The following is a 13,902-nucleotide window of genomic DNA, read 5'->3' on the forward strand; positions in this document are numbered from 1 at the left end:
GGGCCCTGTGGCACAGGGTTTGCCTCTAAAAAGGCTATGGCTAAGGTCCGGCACTGCTTTGATCCGCAGAGGTCTTCCTATCCCCGCCTGGAGTACATTTCAGAGGGTGATGAAGGCTCTGATGGCGGCCTGGTTCCGGTTACGGTTCCAGATTACCTTATCTCGGGCCATAGCCGGTTTGATGACCTGAGGCAGTCACTGCATGATGCCAGTGGACTGGACATCTCTCCGGAGGTGGAGTTTTGTCGGCCGGAGCCTGGCACTCATGCTGATTTGTCATATCGGCGCCTTATGTTTCGGGTTACCGAGTACTTGGGTTGGTCAGCTCCCCCAGGGGAGTTCGTTCAGGATGATCTCACGGACATCCTTGATCTCGATCCACCCACTGACCCGGTTTTGCCTTTTCATATGGCTCTGCAGAGAAGGTTGGCGGCGGCTTGGACTGCTCCGGAGAGTCTCCCGGCAGTGGGCAAGTCTTTGTTGCGAAAATACCGTCCAGCCAGTAGCGACCCCTGCTACTTGTCTAGGGACCCCATCCCGGAGAGTTTGGTGGTGCAGGCGGCTACGGCCCCGGCAAAGCAGGCATCGTATCCTACGATCCCTCCGGATAGGGACGACAAACGTTTTGACGGCTGGGCGAAGAAAGTGTTTTCTTCGGGGGGGTATGGCGCTTCAGGCGGCCAATGTGCCTTGTCTCGTTTCACACGCACTCTGTGGAACTGTGTTGCATTAGCGGCTGATCATATTCCCGAAGGGGATGAACGGGATGGTTTCCTTGCTATGGTTCAGGATGGCAAGGATGCTATGTGTGAGGCCGTTCAGTCGGGTTTGGACTTGGCGGATTGTGTCAGCCGGTCCATGGCGGCGAGCACCGTAATGCGCGTGGTTGCGGAAGTCTGGGTTCGCTCCTGATGTGCAGTCCTGGCTCCTCAACATGCCTTTTGACGGTGAACACCTTTTTGGCAGCAAGGCTGACGAGAGCCTTGAGAGGTTGCAGACCTCCAAAGCTGCAGCGAAATCGTTGGGTGCTGCAGTTCCCCAACCTCTGCCTTTTCCTCCTAGGGGACAGCAATGGAGGGGAGGTTCCTTTCGCTATTACTCGTCCTTAAGTAAAGCGAGAGGAGCTAGCAGTCAAAGAGGCCATCGTAAGAGTGCCAGAGGTGGACACAGAGGTACTCGAGGTGCCAAGGCCGCTCGGGCAGTTGCCTCTTTGCCCTCAGGCAATGCCGCAGCCGCTACCACTCAGTCATGAGGCCAGGGTCCATGGTTCGCCGGTTGGGGGAAGGCTGGCGCAGCATCTTGTAGAGTGGCAAGCCATTACTTCGGATGTGTGGGTTCTGGAGATCATAACCCACGGCTACTGTTTTTCTTTTCGGCAGAGGCCTCATGACAATCAACCAGGGAACCTCTCTTTGAAGAGTCCGGATACGCTCCTTGCGCAGGAAATTCAAGCCCTGCTGGAGAAAGGCGCCATAGAACTGGTGCCTGTAGCGGAGAGGAACAAGGGATGGTATTTCCCTTATTTTTTGATTTCAAAGAAAGATGGGGGGGATTGAGACCCATCATGGACTTGCGCGGTTTGAACATACACCTCAGGAAGGACAAGTTCAAGATGGTGACTCTTTCTCAAGTCCTCCAGGCCCTTCAACTTCAGGACTGGTTGGTGTCTCTCGACCTCAAAGATGCTTACTTCCATGTGCCGATACATCCCAAGCACAAGAAGTACCTGAGGTTCGCGGTTGGCGACTCGCACTTTGTTTCGTGTCCTGCCGTTCGGATTGACCTCCGCCCCCGAGGGTTTTCACCAAGCTCATGGTGGTGGTGGCAGCGCATCTCAGGAAAGGGGGGATTCACGTCTACCCCTACCTGGACGATTGGTTGGTCAGGGGGAGCTCTCCCGAGCAAGTCCTGGATCATCTGTCCGTCACCTGCCACTCCCTTCACAGACTGGGCTTCTCCCTCAATTTAAAGAAGTCCCATTTGACACCAACGCAGCGGCTTCAGTACATCGGAGCAGTGCTTGACACGTCCCTGGGGCAGTGTTTTCCTCCTCGGGTGAGGGCTCTTCACATTCAGCAGATGGTGCACAAGTTTCAGTTTGCCCAGAATCTCCCAGCGTCCGAGTTCTTGAGACTGCTCGGCCTCATGGCATCCTGCATTCTTCTGGTGCCAGAGGCTCGTCTGCGGATAAGATCTTTGCAGTGGGCACTCAAGCTCCAGTGGTCTCAGTCCTCCGGCAGGCTGTCGGACCCTGTTCAGGTGCTGCCCTCGGTAGCCCGGGACCTTCTGTGGTGGGCCGTCGAGGGCAATCTGATGAAGGGGGCCCCATTTTGGCTGCCCTGGCCGGAGGTAACGATCGTGACGGACGCATCCCTCACGGGATGGGGAGCTCATGCCAACGAGCTGACAGCGGTCGTTGGTCTCCGTCGGAGTCCAGACTCCATATCAATCTGTTGGAGCTGAGGGCCGTCAGGCTAGCCCTGAAGGCCTTTCTGCCGACTGTGCGCAGGAAGAGTGTCCTGATTCTGACGGACAACACAGTGGCCATGCACTACCTCAACAAAAAGGGGGGGGGGCAGGGTCACTTCCGCTGTGCAGGGAGGCGATGCAGCTCGAGTTCTGGGCCATCCAGCAGGAAGTTTCGATCTCGGCAGTTCATCTGGCCAGAGACGACAACGAGACGGCGGACGCTCTGAGCAGGCAGAGCACGATCACTCACGAGTGGGAGCTGGCTCAGGAGATTCTCCTGGAGATCTTCGCCCTTTGGGGGACCCCTCAAGTGGATCTCTTCGCCTCCAGTGTCAACCGGAAGTGCGAAAGGTTTTGCTCGTGGGAATTTTCTCCAAAAGGAGCCTTAGGAGACGCGTTCGTGGTGGAGTGGTCATTCCCACTGCTGTACGCGTTTCCTCCAGTCCCCGTCATCCCGCAAGTGTTGCGGAGATTACGGAGGTTCGGTTCCCGGATGATCCTCATTGCTCCGGCGTGGGCCCAGAGGACGTGGTACCCGGACCTTCTAGACTTGTCCATCTGCCCTCCACGTCGTCTTCCCTACCGAGACGATCTGCTCTCACGGGAGGGGGGTCAGGTTCTCCATCCAGAGGTCGGATCCCTCAATCTTCACGCTTGGCTTCTGAAAGGTTGAGGTATAAGGATTGGGACCTCCCTGAAGACGTGATGGAGGTGTTGCTCTCGGCCAGGCGGCCGGCAACAAAGTCTCTGTACCGTTGCCGTTGGATAAAGTTCTGCAACTGGTGCAGAGTTCAGAATGTGGATCCTTTTGAAAGCGACATTCCCATGGTTTTGTCTTTTTTGCTTTCTTTGGCCCACAGGGCCTTGCAAGTGGGGACCATTAAAGGTTACCTGGTGGCGCTGTCCATATTTAAGTGCTTGTCTAAAGAGTGTTCCTATTTTAAGATTCCTTTAATTTCGCAGTTTTTGAAAAGGCTCACTAATGTGTTCCCTCCGTCACCTTTTTTGGTGCCAGGTTGGGATTTGAACCTTGTTCTTAAGTTTCTTATGGGTGCTCCGTTTGAGCCTTTACATTCTTGCCCTTTGAGGCTGTTGACTCTGAAAACTGTGTTTTTGTTTGCGGTTACTTCCGCTCACAGAGTGAGTGAGTTACAAGCGCTTTCAGTTAAGCCACCCTTCACTCTGTTTCACAAGGGCAGGGTTGTCCTTAGAGTTCGTCCTTCTTTTCTTCTGAAGGTGGTTTCGGATTTTCATTTGAGCCAAAAGGTTGTTCTTCCGGCGTTCTATCCTCCCCCACATCCTGGTAAGGAAGAGGAGAGGCTCCATAGGCTTGATCCTCGGAGAGCGTTGAGCTTTTATATTTCACGCATGTCCCGGGTCAGAGTGGACGATCAACTTTTCATTGGTTACGCTGGGAAGCGTTTGGGACAAGCTGTGACGAAACAGACTTTATCTCGTTGGATTATTTTAGCTATCTCCGAGTGTTACTGCTTGGCGGGTAAGGACCCTCCGGCTGGCTTGCGGGTACATTCTACCAGAGGAGTGGCTGCGTCTACTGCCCTGCAGAGGGGAGTTGCTATTCGTCACATCTGTGATGCAGCCACCTGGGCTTCAGTACATACTTTTGTACGTCACTATTCCCTTGATTCCATCAGAGGGCAAGATCTAGCCTTTGGCAATGCAGTTCTCTATTCTGCAATTTGATTGGGTATGCTAAATTTGTATTCTAAATTCTTTCCCACCTCCTTGCTTGGTACTGCTTTGGGAGTCTGTCATAGATATGGAATACGTCGGAGGACCCAATCCCCTCGAAAGAACAAGTTACTTTCTTACCTAGTAACGTTCTTTTGATGGGATGGTCCGACGACTTATTCCATATCGCTCCATCCCTGCCTTCCCCGCTGCAGAATTTCTTTTGCGATTGCAGCTTGCGTTCCACAAGGCCTTGTGTGTCTGACTGGCAGAAAACCGGTGGCACACGTTCTGGGAAAAAACTATAACTGAGGCTATGGGCGTCGTGCGTCCTACTTATCACATCGGGTGCCGTCAGAGGAGGTCTTCGGGGATGGTGCATCGACGTCATTGATGCAGGACGCAGACGCCAAAGATTTTCCGAAGCACAGCTGTGGACATTACCTGTCATAGATATGGACTACGTCGTCGGACCATCCCATCGAAAGAACGTTACCAGGTAAGAAAGTAACTTGTTCTTCTCTTATAAAGCAGTCACTGTGCTCTGGGTCATACTGTCCCCAGCCAATGTCTGCCCTCTGCCTAAGCCCCTCCGCTGGCAGCCATCTCCAGATTTTTACTGGATGTCCAAGTGTTGGGAGTCCTCGTATTTCGTGAGCGTTTTGTTTTTTTTTTTACAATTTATTTGCTGGTAAATTCCTATTTTTGTTTGATCGAGCCTGTGTGCTCCATCGTTCCTACGTCCGACTAGCAGGGATCCATTTTTCAGCATCTTTCTTCACCCCTCAATGGCGTAATCGTCGAGTTTCTTCTTCGAAGTTTCCAGAAGGCTTTCGGGCCTACACCGCACCATGTCGGAGGAGAAGGACGGAGCCTCCCACTTCAAGCTCTGCACAGACTGCAGCTTGCGGAATGGCTTCATGGAGGACAAGCATTCCCAGTGTCATTATTGTCTTCAACCGTCGCACAAGGCAGAAGAATGAGATCTGTCGTGGCTTTACCTAGCCCACTATGATGGATCGGCACATCAGACTGGTGGCGTGGTTCAACGACAAGGCCCCTGCCCCGTGAGGTTCACAGGGACATGCCTCTTCTGGATCCAGCCAGCCAGAGCAGGCTTCGAAGTGCTTTGAGGGCGCTCCATCCGTGGGGGCCCAAGACCAGGCCAAGCACCGCCAGACCGGCTCCGTCAGGGTCACCATGCAAGCGTGTCACCCGACGGCCAGGGCGCTCCCCTCATCTACAGAGGCCTCAGTCTCCAGCCATCGCTCCAGTTCTTCGTCGAAGAGAAAGTGAGCTATCCCGGGGAAGCTGTAGAAGAAACCGGAGAAGGCCAAACAGGACAAGGTGTCCGACCTGCCCGTGAAGGCCAGGTGATGCAGGCTAAATCATCCTCTAACGAGCTGGTGGTGGCCACCCTTTCGAAGGCAAAAGAGACTGACCAGGTCTAGAGTTACGCCTAAAGCCGCCAGCGTGGCTCTTCCTCCCAGTCGGGAGGCTTCGGCCAAACCAGCGAAAAAGACCCCGGAAAAGAGGATGCCATCCCTTAGCCCAAGACCAATCCCTCAGCACCCAAAAAAGGGGGAAGAGGGTGCAGAAGAACTCCAGGGCACGAATTTTTGTTCTTCTGACCTGGAGGGCAAGGGTTCCATCCGCACCATCCCATAAGAGGCTTAGGACTATGGGAAAGCGGAGGAGGTGGTTGCTGCTGGAGGTGGCGACGAGGACGGTGACGACGAGGATGTCAGCGGGGATGATGATAGGTGCTGGGCCCAGCGTCCCTACTCCCAGGGCGCCTCCAAGAGATCTGTCGCATGACATTCTTTCGACCCTCCAAACTCTGGTGACAGAGATGCAGCAGAGGATGCCCTACACCTCCTCTCCAGCCGTCGGTGCCCCCCCCCCAGGGACACGTGGATGGACACAGCAACGACAGTGGCATCTTGATCAATGCCGGGCGGCGAAAAGGAAGACCATTCTGGCAGTGCCTCTCCTGGATGACGTCTGGGATGAGGGTCTGGCACTGCTGAAGAACCCTGCCTCAGTCCCAGCACAAAGAGACTGGCTTGAGAAGAAATACCGGGTTCTGGAGTTAGCACCCAAGTGTCTGCAGTCACAGCCATCTCCAGACTCCTTGCTCATGACGGCCGTGCGGAAGAAGTCATCCAACCCGTCGCCCTCCGCATCCATTCCCCCGGACAACGAAGGGAAGAAGATGGATGCCATGGGTAGAAAGGTTATCTACTCAGTGGCAACGAAAGTCAAGGGGGGGAACGCCTTAGCCATCCTGGCAAGGTACGACCGGGAGTTAGGGTACAAGATGGCCCCTATACTGGATTTACTTCCCGAGGACAAACGGGTCGAGGCGATGGAGATTCCCCAGGAGGGCAAGGTGGCTTTTGATCACGCCATCACTGTGGCCCTGGACATTGCGGACACGGGGTTCCACCAGATAGGAAACAGAGTGTGCCTCCGTCGTGGCTGGCTGAAGGCCACCAACATTAGGCAAGAGGTTCAGATTGTGTCCTGGACATGCCGTTCGGCCGGAGGCAATCTCTTTGGAAAGGCCGTCAATGAATCTCTTCAGGCCATCAGGACCGACACAGAGACTGCCTGTGCCCTGGGCACGCTGCAACAACACCGTCCGTACTTTCGTTACTTAGGGGGGAAGTCGGGCAGATATTTGAAGGGTTTCAGCGCGGGATCGTCCTCTTACCGCCAGCCCTCCCATTCCACATACCAGGAAGCCTACCAGGGCCGTTCCAAGGCTCCCAAGGCGGTGCACCAGCCTCCATGCAGGACTGAACCAGCCGTGGCATCAGGCCGCCACCCATGCATCCCAATGGGAGGCCGGCTGGCGAACTTCATCAGCGTGTGGGAAAAAATCTCCACCGATCGATGGGTTCGCACCATGTTAAAGAAAAAATTGGGCGATAGAGCTGGTTCCATCGCAACGCCAGGGCTCCAGAATTTACTTCAGTTACTTCTTAGTAAGAAAGAAGACCGGAGGCTGGTGTTACGCTCACCTGGCTCCCACAGAGGGGTCGATCTGGACTGGACTGCTGCGGTCTCCACCAATGTGACGCGTAGGGCCGAGATGACGGACTGGACTGGCCCACCTAGCTTCGTTTGCTTGGCCCGTAGGAATATTCTTCTGCAAGTGGAGAAAGGGAATTAACCACCCGTGGAGTTGAGCGTATATTCCCCCCACCCTGTTGTTCTCCCCACTGATCACCTTGGATGTCCCCTCTTATAGTCTCACCTGATGATTTGAAAAGATGAGCTCTCCATCCTGCATTGAGCGCAGGGGCGCGTAGATAACCAGTTGCTTCACTGGCTCGAAGGAATTGGTGAGAGTTCCAGGACAATATTGACTCTGATATTCCCGGCAAGACGCCGTAAGTATGTAGTTCGTAAGAGTTCAAATGCCTGACTTTCACTCTTGTCCGATTCCTTGCAGGGAGGGTGCACCTTGACCCTACTGAAGAGTTCCTCGTGGCAACCGGTAATATTCTGGTAAGGATTTGTATTATCCAACACAGTTCGATTAAAATAATGTCCATATGTAACCTGTTGCTTTCTCCCTTATTCAGGCGCTGAGAGAAATTATGAAGTCTCAGGGATTAATGCCTCCGGCGGTAAAATCAGGTAAGTCTTTTGTGGTGAGGAGGGTTCCCCTTGTTAGTCCCTTTGTTTCACCTTGCTGTCCTTTTGTTTCCCCTAAGGGGCCGGGGTTCGGCTAGGATGCAGTGGAAGCTGCGCCGACCCGGGAAGAGGAATAGTACCCCCGGTGGTAAAATCAGGTAAGTCTATGGGGGGGGTATTCCTCTGTGTATTCCCTTGGCTCACCTTGCTGTTCTTGTCTTCTCCTTAGGTGCCGGAGTGCGGTGGGAACATGCAGGAGGATGCGGTGAAATGTGAAGATGCTGCGAAGGCCGGTGAGTTCAGAGCGGCACTGCAGCAGGCGAGGCGACGCGCATAAAATAACTTCTTTCTTCCAGCTCGAAGGCGCGATGGATCGGGAATTCAGGTAAGGATCAAAGGTATTGCTCTTGTTCTAACCTTTTCTCCTTCTTTCTCCCTTTTTCTAGGAGCTCCAAACTCGAGGCGGGCATGGCAGAAGACTGGATGCAGACTTGCAGGCACGGTGAGCGTTACGCTGCTGGATGCAGAATAACGCGAAGCGTGTGCTGCTTTTCGGGCGTGGTTTAAATAACCTCCAAAGTAGTTCCAGGTAAGTATTCCTCCCCAGCCCCACCCGAATAAAAAATAGTCCCTAGGTAAAATAGTCCCTTCCAAGCCTCTTTTGGCTTGGAGCTCTTGCAGCATGGTCTGCATCAGGTAAGTTTGCAGCATGGTCTGCATCAGGTAAGTTTTAATCTATGAGCCTGGCGCCATAGTTGCTAGGACTATACCCAAATAGCCCCTAGCAGGGGTTGTTGGGCTTGCTTGGGGTAACTTGATGCCTGCTTCCGGGGTTGCTGGACTTGGTCTGGGTCCCCGGGGGTAGGCATCATGACAGCTGGAGACCCATTCCCGATCTACGACGACTCAAAGTACCTCAAGTCCCAAAAATTCAGGATGGTCACGTTGCAACACGTGCTCGGCCAACTGGAAGAGGGCGACTTCCTGCCGTAGTGGGATCTAGAGGACGCTTACTTCCACGTCCCCATTCACAAAAAGCATTGCAAGTTCCTGCGCTTTGATGTACAGGGGAAGCACTACCAGTTCAAGGCTCTTCCCTTCATACTGAAGTTGGCGCCCAGAGTCTTTACAAAGTGCCTGGTTCCAGTGGCGGCCCATCTGTGACTACAAGGGATACATGTGTACCCATACCTCGATGACTGGCTTGTCCGGGCCAAGTCAAGGGACATGGCTGTCGATTACACAGAGAGGAGCGTCTGGCTGCCGACGAATCTGGGGTTCTTGGTGAACTATGCAAAGTCCTGCTTGACTCCATCGAAGGACACCCTGTTCCTGGGGGCCAGACTCAACAGTTTCCTGTCTGGCGGTCCCCTCGGGAGAGAGGATAGCGACCATTTTAGGCAAAGTGCAACAGTGGGGTGAGCGCTCCAACATCACCCGAGGCACAGACTTCCAGAACCCCCCTTAACAGGAGACGGTCATGACTGACACTTACCTAGAGGGCTGGGGAGCCCACACCAGAGGTCTGTGGCTCCCGGAGGAGAAGGAGCTCCACATCAACATCCTGCAGCTGCGGGTAGTGTTTTGGGCCCTCAAGTCATTTCTTCCATCCCTCAAGGGCAAGGTGGTGAGGGTCTTCACAGACAATACAACCACAATGTTTTACATCAGGAAGCAGGGGGGCACCAGGTCCCTGGTGCTCTCCAGAGAGGCGCAGGAGCTGTGGCACTGGGCCGTCGCTCAGGGGATGTTTCTTGTTCCTTTTCACCTCGTTGGAATAAAGAACACCGTTGCTGACTCAGCAGGGAGATGCGCTCATGCGAAGAGTGGGAGCTTCGGCAGGATCAAGTGGACGGCCTCATCCTCATGTGGGGCAGTGCCTATATCGATCTCTTTGCGAAGTCGACGAACACCAAGTACCAGAGGTTTGCCAGCAGGTTCCACCATCCTGGGAGCATGGGGGACACATTCTCTTTCCCATGGGAAGGCCTGTTCCTGTACGCATTTCCTCCGTTGCCACTACTACTATGAGTCATCAGCCAACTCAGACTGTGTTGGTGCATGATGATCCTTGTCGCACCAGCGTGGCCGAGGCATATCTGGTACCCGGACCTTCTCAGCATGTCAGCCACACTTCCAGTCAAGCTACCAGTGGTCGCGGACCTGCTCGTCAGGGAAGGCAGTGCAATCCTGCACCACGACCCAGGATCACTGAACTTGCAGGCATGGCTCCTGCAGCATTAGAGTTCGCTGTGCACTAACTGCCGGCAGGGCAGACTGCAGGGAGGACCTTGACAGGTCGTCTCTTAAATGCTACGGGCACAAATAAAAGCATTTTGCGACCTGGTGCTGGTCAAAGAAGATTAACCGTCTGCGGGTCACGGCCTTCCCTGCCCCCCAGCCCCCAAGTCCTTCCTTACTTGTTGTTGTTGGCTAAATCGGGACTGGCGCATGCCGTCATGAAAGTACATCTGGCGGCTATCTCCCACTACACCAGGTCGCTGGGACGGTCTTCTCTTTGGTCACACCGTCTGGTGAAGAAATTCGTTAAAGGACTGTTCCGATGGTTCCCACCGTTGAAGGCTTCGGCCCCGGCATGGGAACCCAACGTGGTGCTGACTAGGCTCATGTGGGGCCCCTTCGAGCCTATGCATCAAGTGCCTCCCAAGTCCCTTTCTTGGATGACAGATTTCCTCGTGGCTATCACCTCTGCCAGGAGAGTGGGTGAGATCCAGGCCTTGTCCTGTAGGGGGTCCTATTTGCCGTTCCACGAGGCGATGGTGGTGCTGCGAACGCTCCCCTCCTTTGTGCCGAAGGTTCAGTTGAATTTCATCTCAACAAATTTTTGTTGCCTGTGTTTTTTCCGACGTCTTCGTCGCCCAGCTGAAAGGACAAGCTGGATGTGGCTCTAGGGCTGAAGTTTTATGTGGCCTGCACAAAGAATTTCCAGAAGACTTCTCAGCTTTTTGTGAACTTTGGTCCTGTCTGGTGTGCCCTTGCTGGACATCTGCAGGGCTGCTACGTGGAGATCTACGCACACCTTCACGCGATTCTACTGCTTCGGCAGGAATGCCAGAGACAAGTCCAAGGTTGTGCTACGCAACCTGTTTGCTTGAAAGTGAGCCTGGTGAGGAGGTAAGAGTGATTGCTTCTGTTGAGCCTTGCCACCTCCCGTGGTTGTGTATGTATGTACTGCTATGTATTCTTTATTCATGAACATGTGAATCCATGCCAGACCCCATGCTGGAGAAGGAACAAGTTACTTACCTGTAACTGTTGTTGTCCAGAATTGGTCTTGCATGGATTCACATGCGAACCCTTCCTCCGGCTTAGGGGCTTAGGGAAAGGACAGTCCTTGGCTGGGGGCAGATTGACCCAGAGCTCAGTGATTTGTTTATAGGAGACAGACATTTTGTAAACAAAAGTGAACTGTTTTTTCTTTTACCGAGGATTTCCGGCCTGATGACAGGAATATTCAGGAGCATGTGAATCCATGCCAGACGCATGCTGGAGAACAACAGTTACAGGTAAGTAACGTGTTCCTTCTCTGTCATCCTGGCTCTCCCTCCTTCCCAACTGGTTGGGAACACCTGCATCCACAGGCAGGCCGGAAAAGCTGGCTGAAAAAGAAAGCTGTCACTTTAAGAGTTTTAGAAGTGGAAGGGCCTACGTCATGCGTGCGTCCCTTTGCAAGCTGAGCCTACACCTTACCCTCACATCACCAACGGTCCACACCCAGGTCCTGTTTTTCTACCTACTGGGCGGGTCGGAATTTTTTGCTGTGCTCAGACTCCCTTTTCTGGGCGTTCCTTTGGCTGTCCATCCCTTTTTTCCTAGTGATTGTTTCTTCATTTTATTTTTTCTGTTTGCGGTGCCTCCCTCTACACACACAGTATGCTACAGGCTTCAAGCATTGCATCCATTGCCAGAAGCAATTTTCAGCGGCTGATCCCCAACATGCCTGCGTCCGCTGTCTGGGTATACATCACCTGGTGAGTACCTGCCTATTTTGCCGTGGAATTCACCCAAGGTCTCTGCGGACTCACCTTCTCTCCATGTCCGAGCTGGGACTGGTACTGAAGGCAACTGAGGAACAGGAGGGACGCTGATATTGGTAAGAGGGGGACTATACCTTCAGGTGAGGTACTAGTTTCGGCACCGGCTGTCGGTACCCAAGGGAAGACTGCCTCCTCAGTTCCGGAGTTTTCACAGGACCATTCAGGGGGAAACGGTGGGAAAGTGTTTGTACCTCCAGGTGACAAAGGGTCACTGAAGACCAACCCTGTACCAGAAGAGTTATTTACTCCAGATAAAATAACAGAACCGGCAAAACCCTCTATTGCCTCGGTACACCGAAAGGACAAGGATACGTGCAAAGAGGCTCACGTCTCCGGGGTTGATTCGGTCCATTCCAATTGCCCTGTACCGAACAAAGCCAAGTCTGCTTCTGCACATAAAACGTCTGGTACTTCGGTACTGAAAGAAAAGGTTTTATCCCCAACTACCGCAGTTGAGCTTGCAAGCTCCTCGGTACCGAGGAAATCTCATAACAGGCATAAGCGCACTCATTCAAGAGCTAGTCCGGTACCGAATTATCTGCGAAAACACAAACGGAAGAAATCTCCTGTGCCTTCAGTCTCGGGCTCGGTACCGGAGAGCCAGAAAAACAATTCAACTTTCATTTCTGACTCTGAAGACTTTGACGCTTCAAAATGTTTTACTGTTCCACCAGAACAATTGTTCAGCACTCCTGACATTTTGCCTCAATTTTCTCCTCAGTCTGAGGACAATTAGGGCCAACCTGCACTAGGGCCATCACAACCTGCACCCCAACTGGTTCTAACCATAATTCAGGTACCTAGACCGGTGGCGTTGAACATTTTCAATCCTAGCCAACCACTTCATAGGGTAGATTCTTCTATTTCTCGTATCACATGGGACAAACCTTTACCTAGGCCTTCCCAAATGGCAAACAACATCACTAACACTGTGCTGGAAACTATGCTTTCTGAGCCTTTCCTCAAAGTCTTGGCTCAACACATCAAGGGCAAAATGTGACCAGTCCTATCGCAGGGATTGGTTCCAGTTGACCCTACTCCCGACCCTTTAACGGTACCAGTGGACAAAGTGGACCCTGCTCCTCCATCCAAAAAACAGAGAATGTTTTAGGACACTGACTCAGATTCAAAGGAGGACACCAATCATTCACCCTCTAAAGTGTTCCATGACAGTGTCACTAAAGCCATGCAGGCTCTTGAAATCCTCCCAAAGGATAAGCCTGAAATGGCTGGTATTTTTGGAAAACTACCATCACAGCAGTCTAAGGTTCCTCTGCCCATGGAATTGTCCATCATGGAGCAAGCGCTAGCTCATTGGGGAAAACCTCATTCCGATGCCCACATCTCCCAAGGCCCTAGATAACAAATACAAGGTGCCCAAGGACGAACCCTTCATTCTCATGGGAAATCTTCCAGCTCAATCAACAGTAGTCTCTGCTGCCCTGGGCTCAAAGAAAAAAGGCCCTTCACCAGCTTAAATGCTGGACAAAAATGCGAAAGCTTCGGAGACCACAAGGTAAGAAGTCTTACACCACCTCTACCTTCCAACTTAGGCAGATTAACACTGCTACAGTTCTGGTGGGATTTAATATACTTAACTGGGAGAATCTAGAGCGCTTCACCAACACGCTTCCTCAGGTGACCACAGATTAATTCTCTTTCTGGATCTCGGAAGGCAGAGAAGATGCTATGCAACAACTTCAAGTAGTTAAAGATCTAACTGGCACAACTATTAGGGCAGTTACCAGTGCAATCTGTATGGGGAGACACGCATATCTGTCTTACTCTTCCCTTCACCAGGATATCCAGGAGAAGGTGCTTGACCTTCCATTTGATGGCAAAATGTTGTTTGACCCATCTACAGATGAGGTCCTACAGAAAAGTAAGGCCAGTGTCACAGTAGCTAAAACTCTCGGCTCCATCTCAGTGAAATAACCATATCACCAAAACTTCAAGGCATTTAAACCACGTACACAAGGCAACAGTGGTTCCTCTACTTCTGCTAAATCGTACTACTCCACCCAAGAATATATTGCCC

Source organism: Ambystoma mexicanum, chromosome 4q (genome assembly GCF_040938575.1).
Source record: "Ambystoma mexicanum isolate Mex_15411 chromosome 4q, UKY_AmexF1_1, whole genome shotgun sequence".
Lineage (NCBI taxonomy): Eukaryota > Metazoa > Chordata > Amphibia > Caudata > Ambystomatidae > Ambystoma > Ambystoma mexicanum.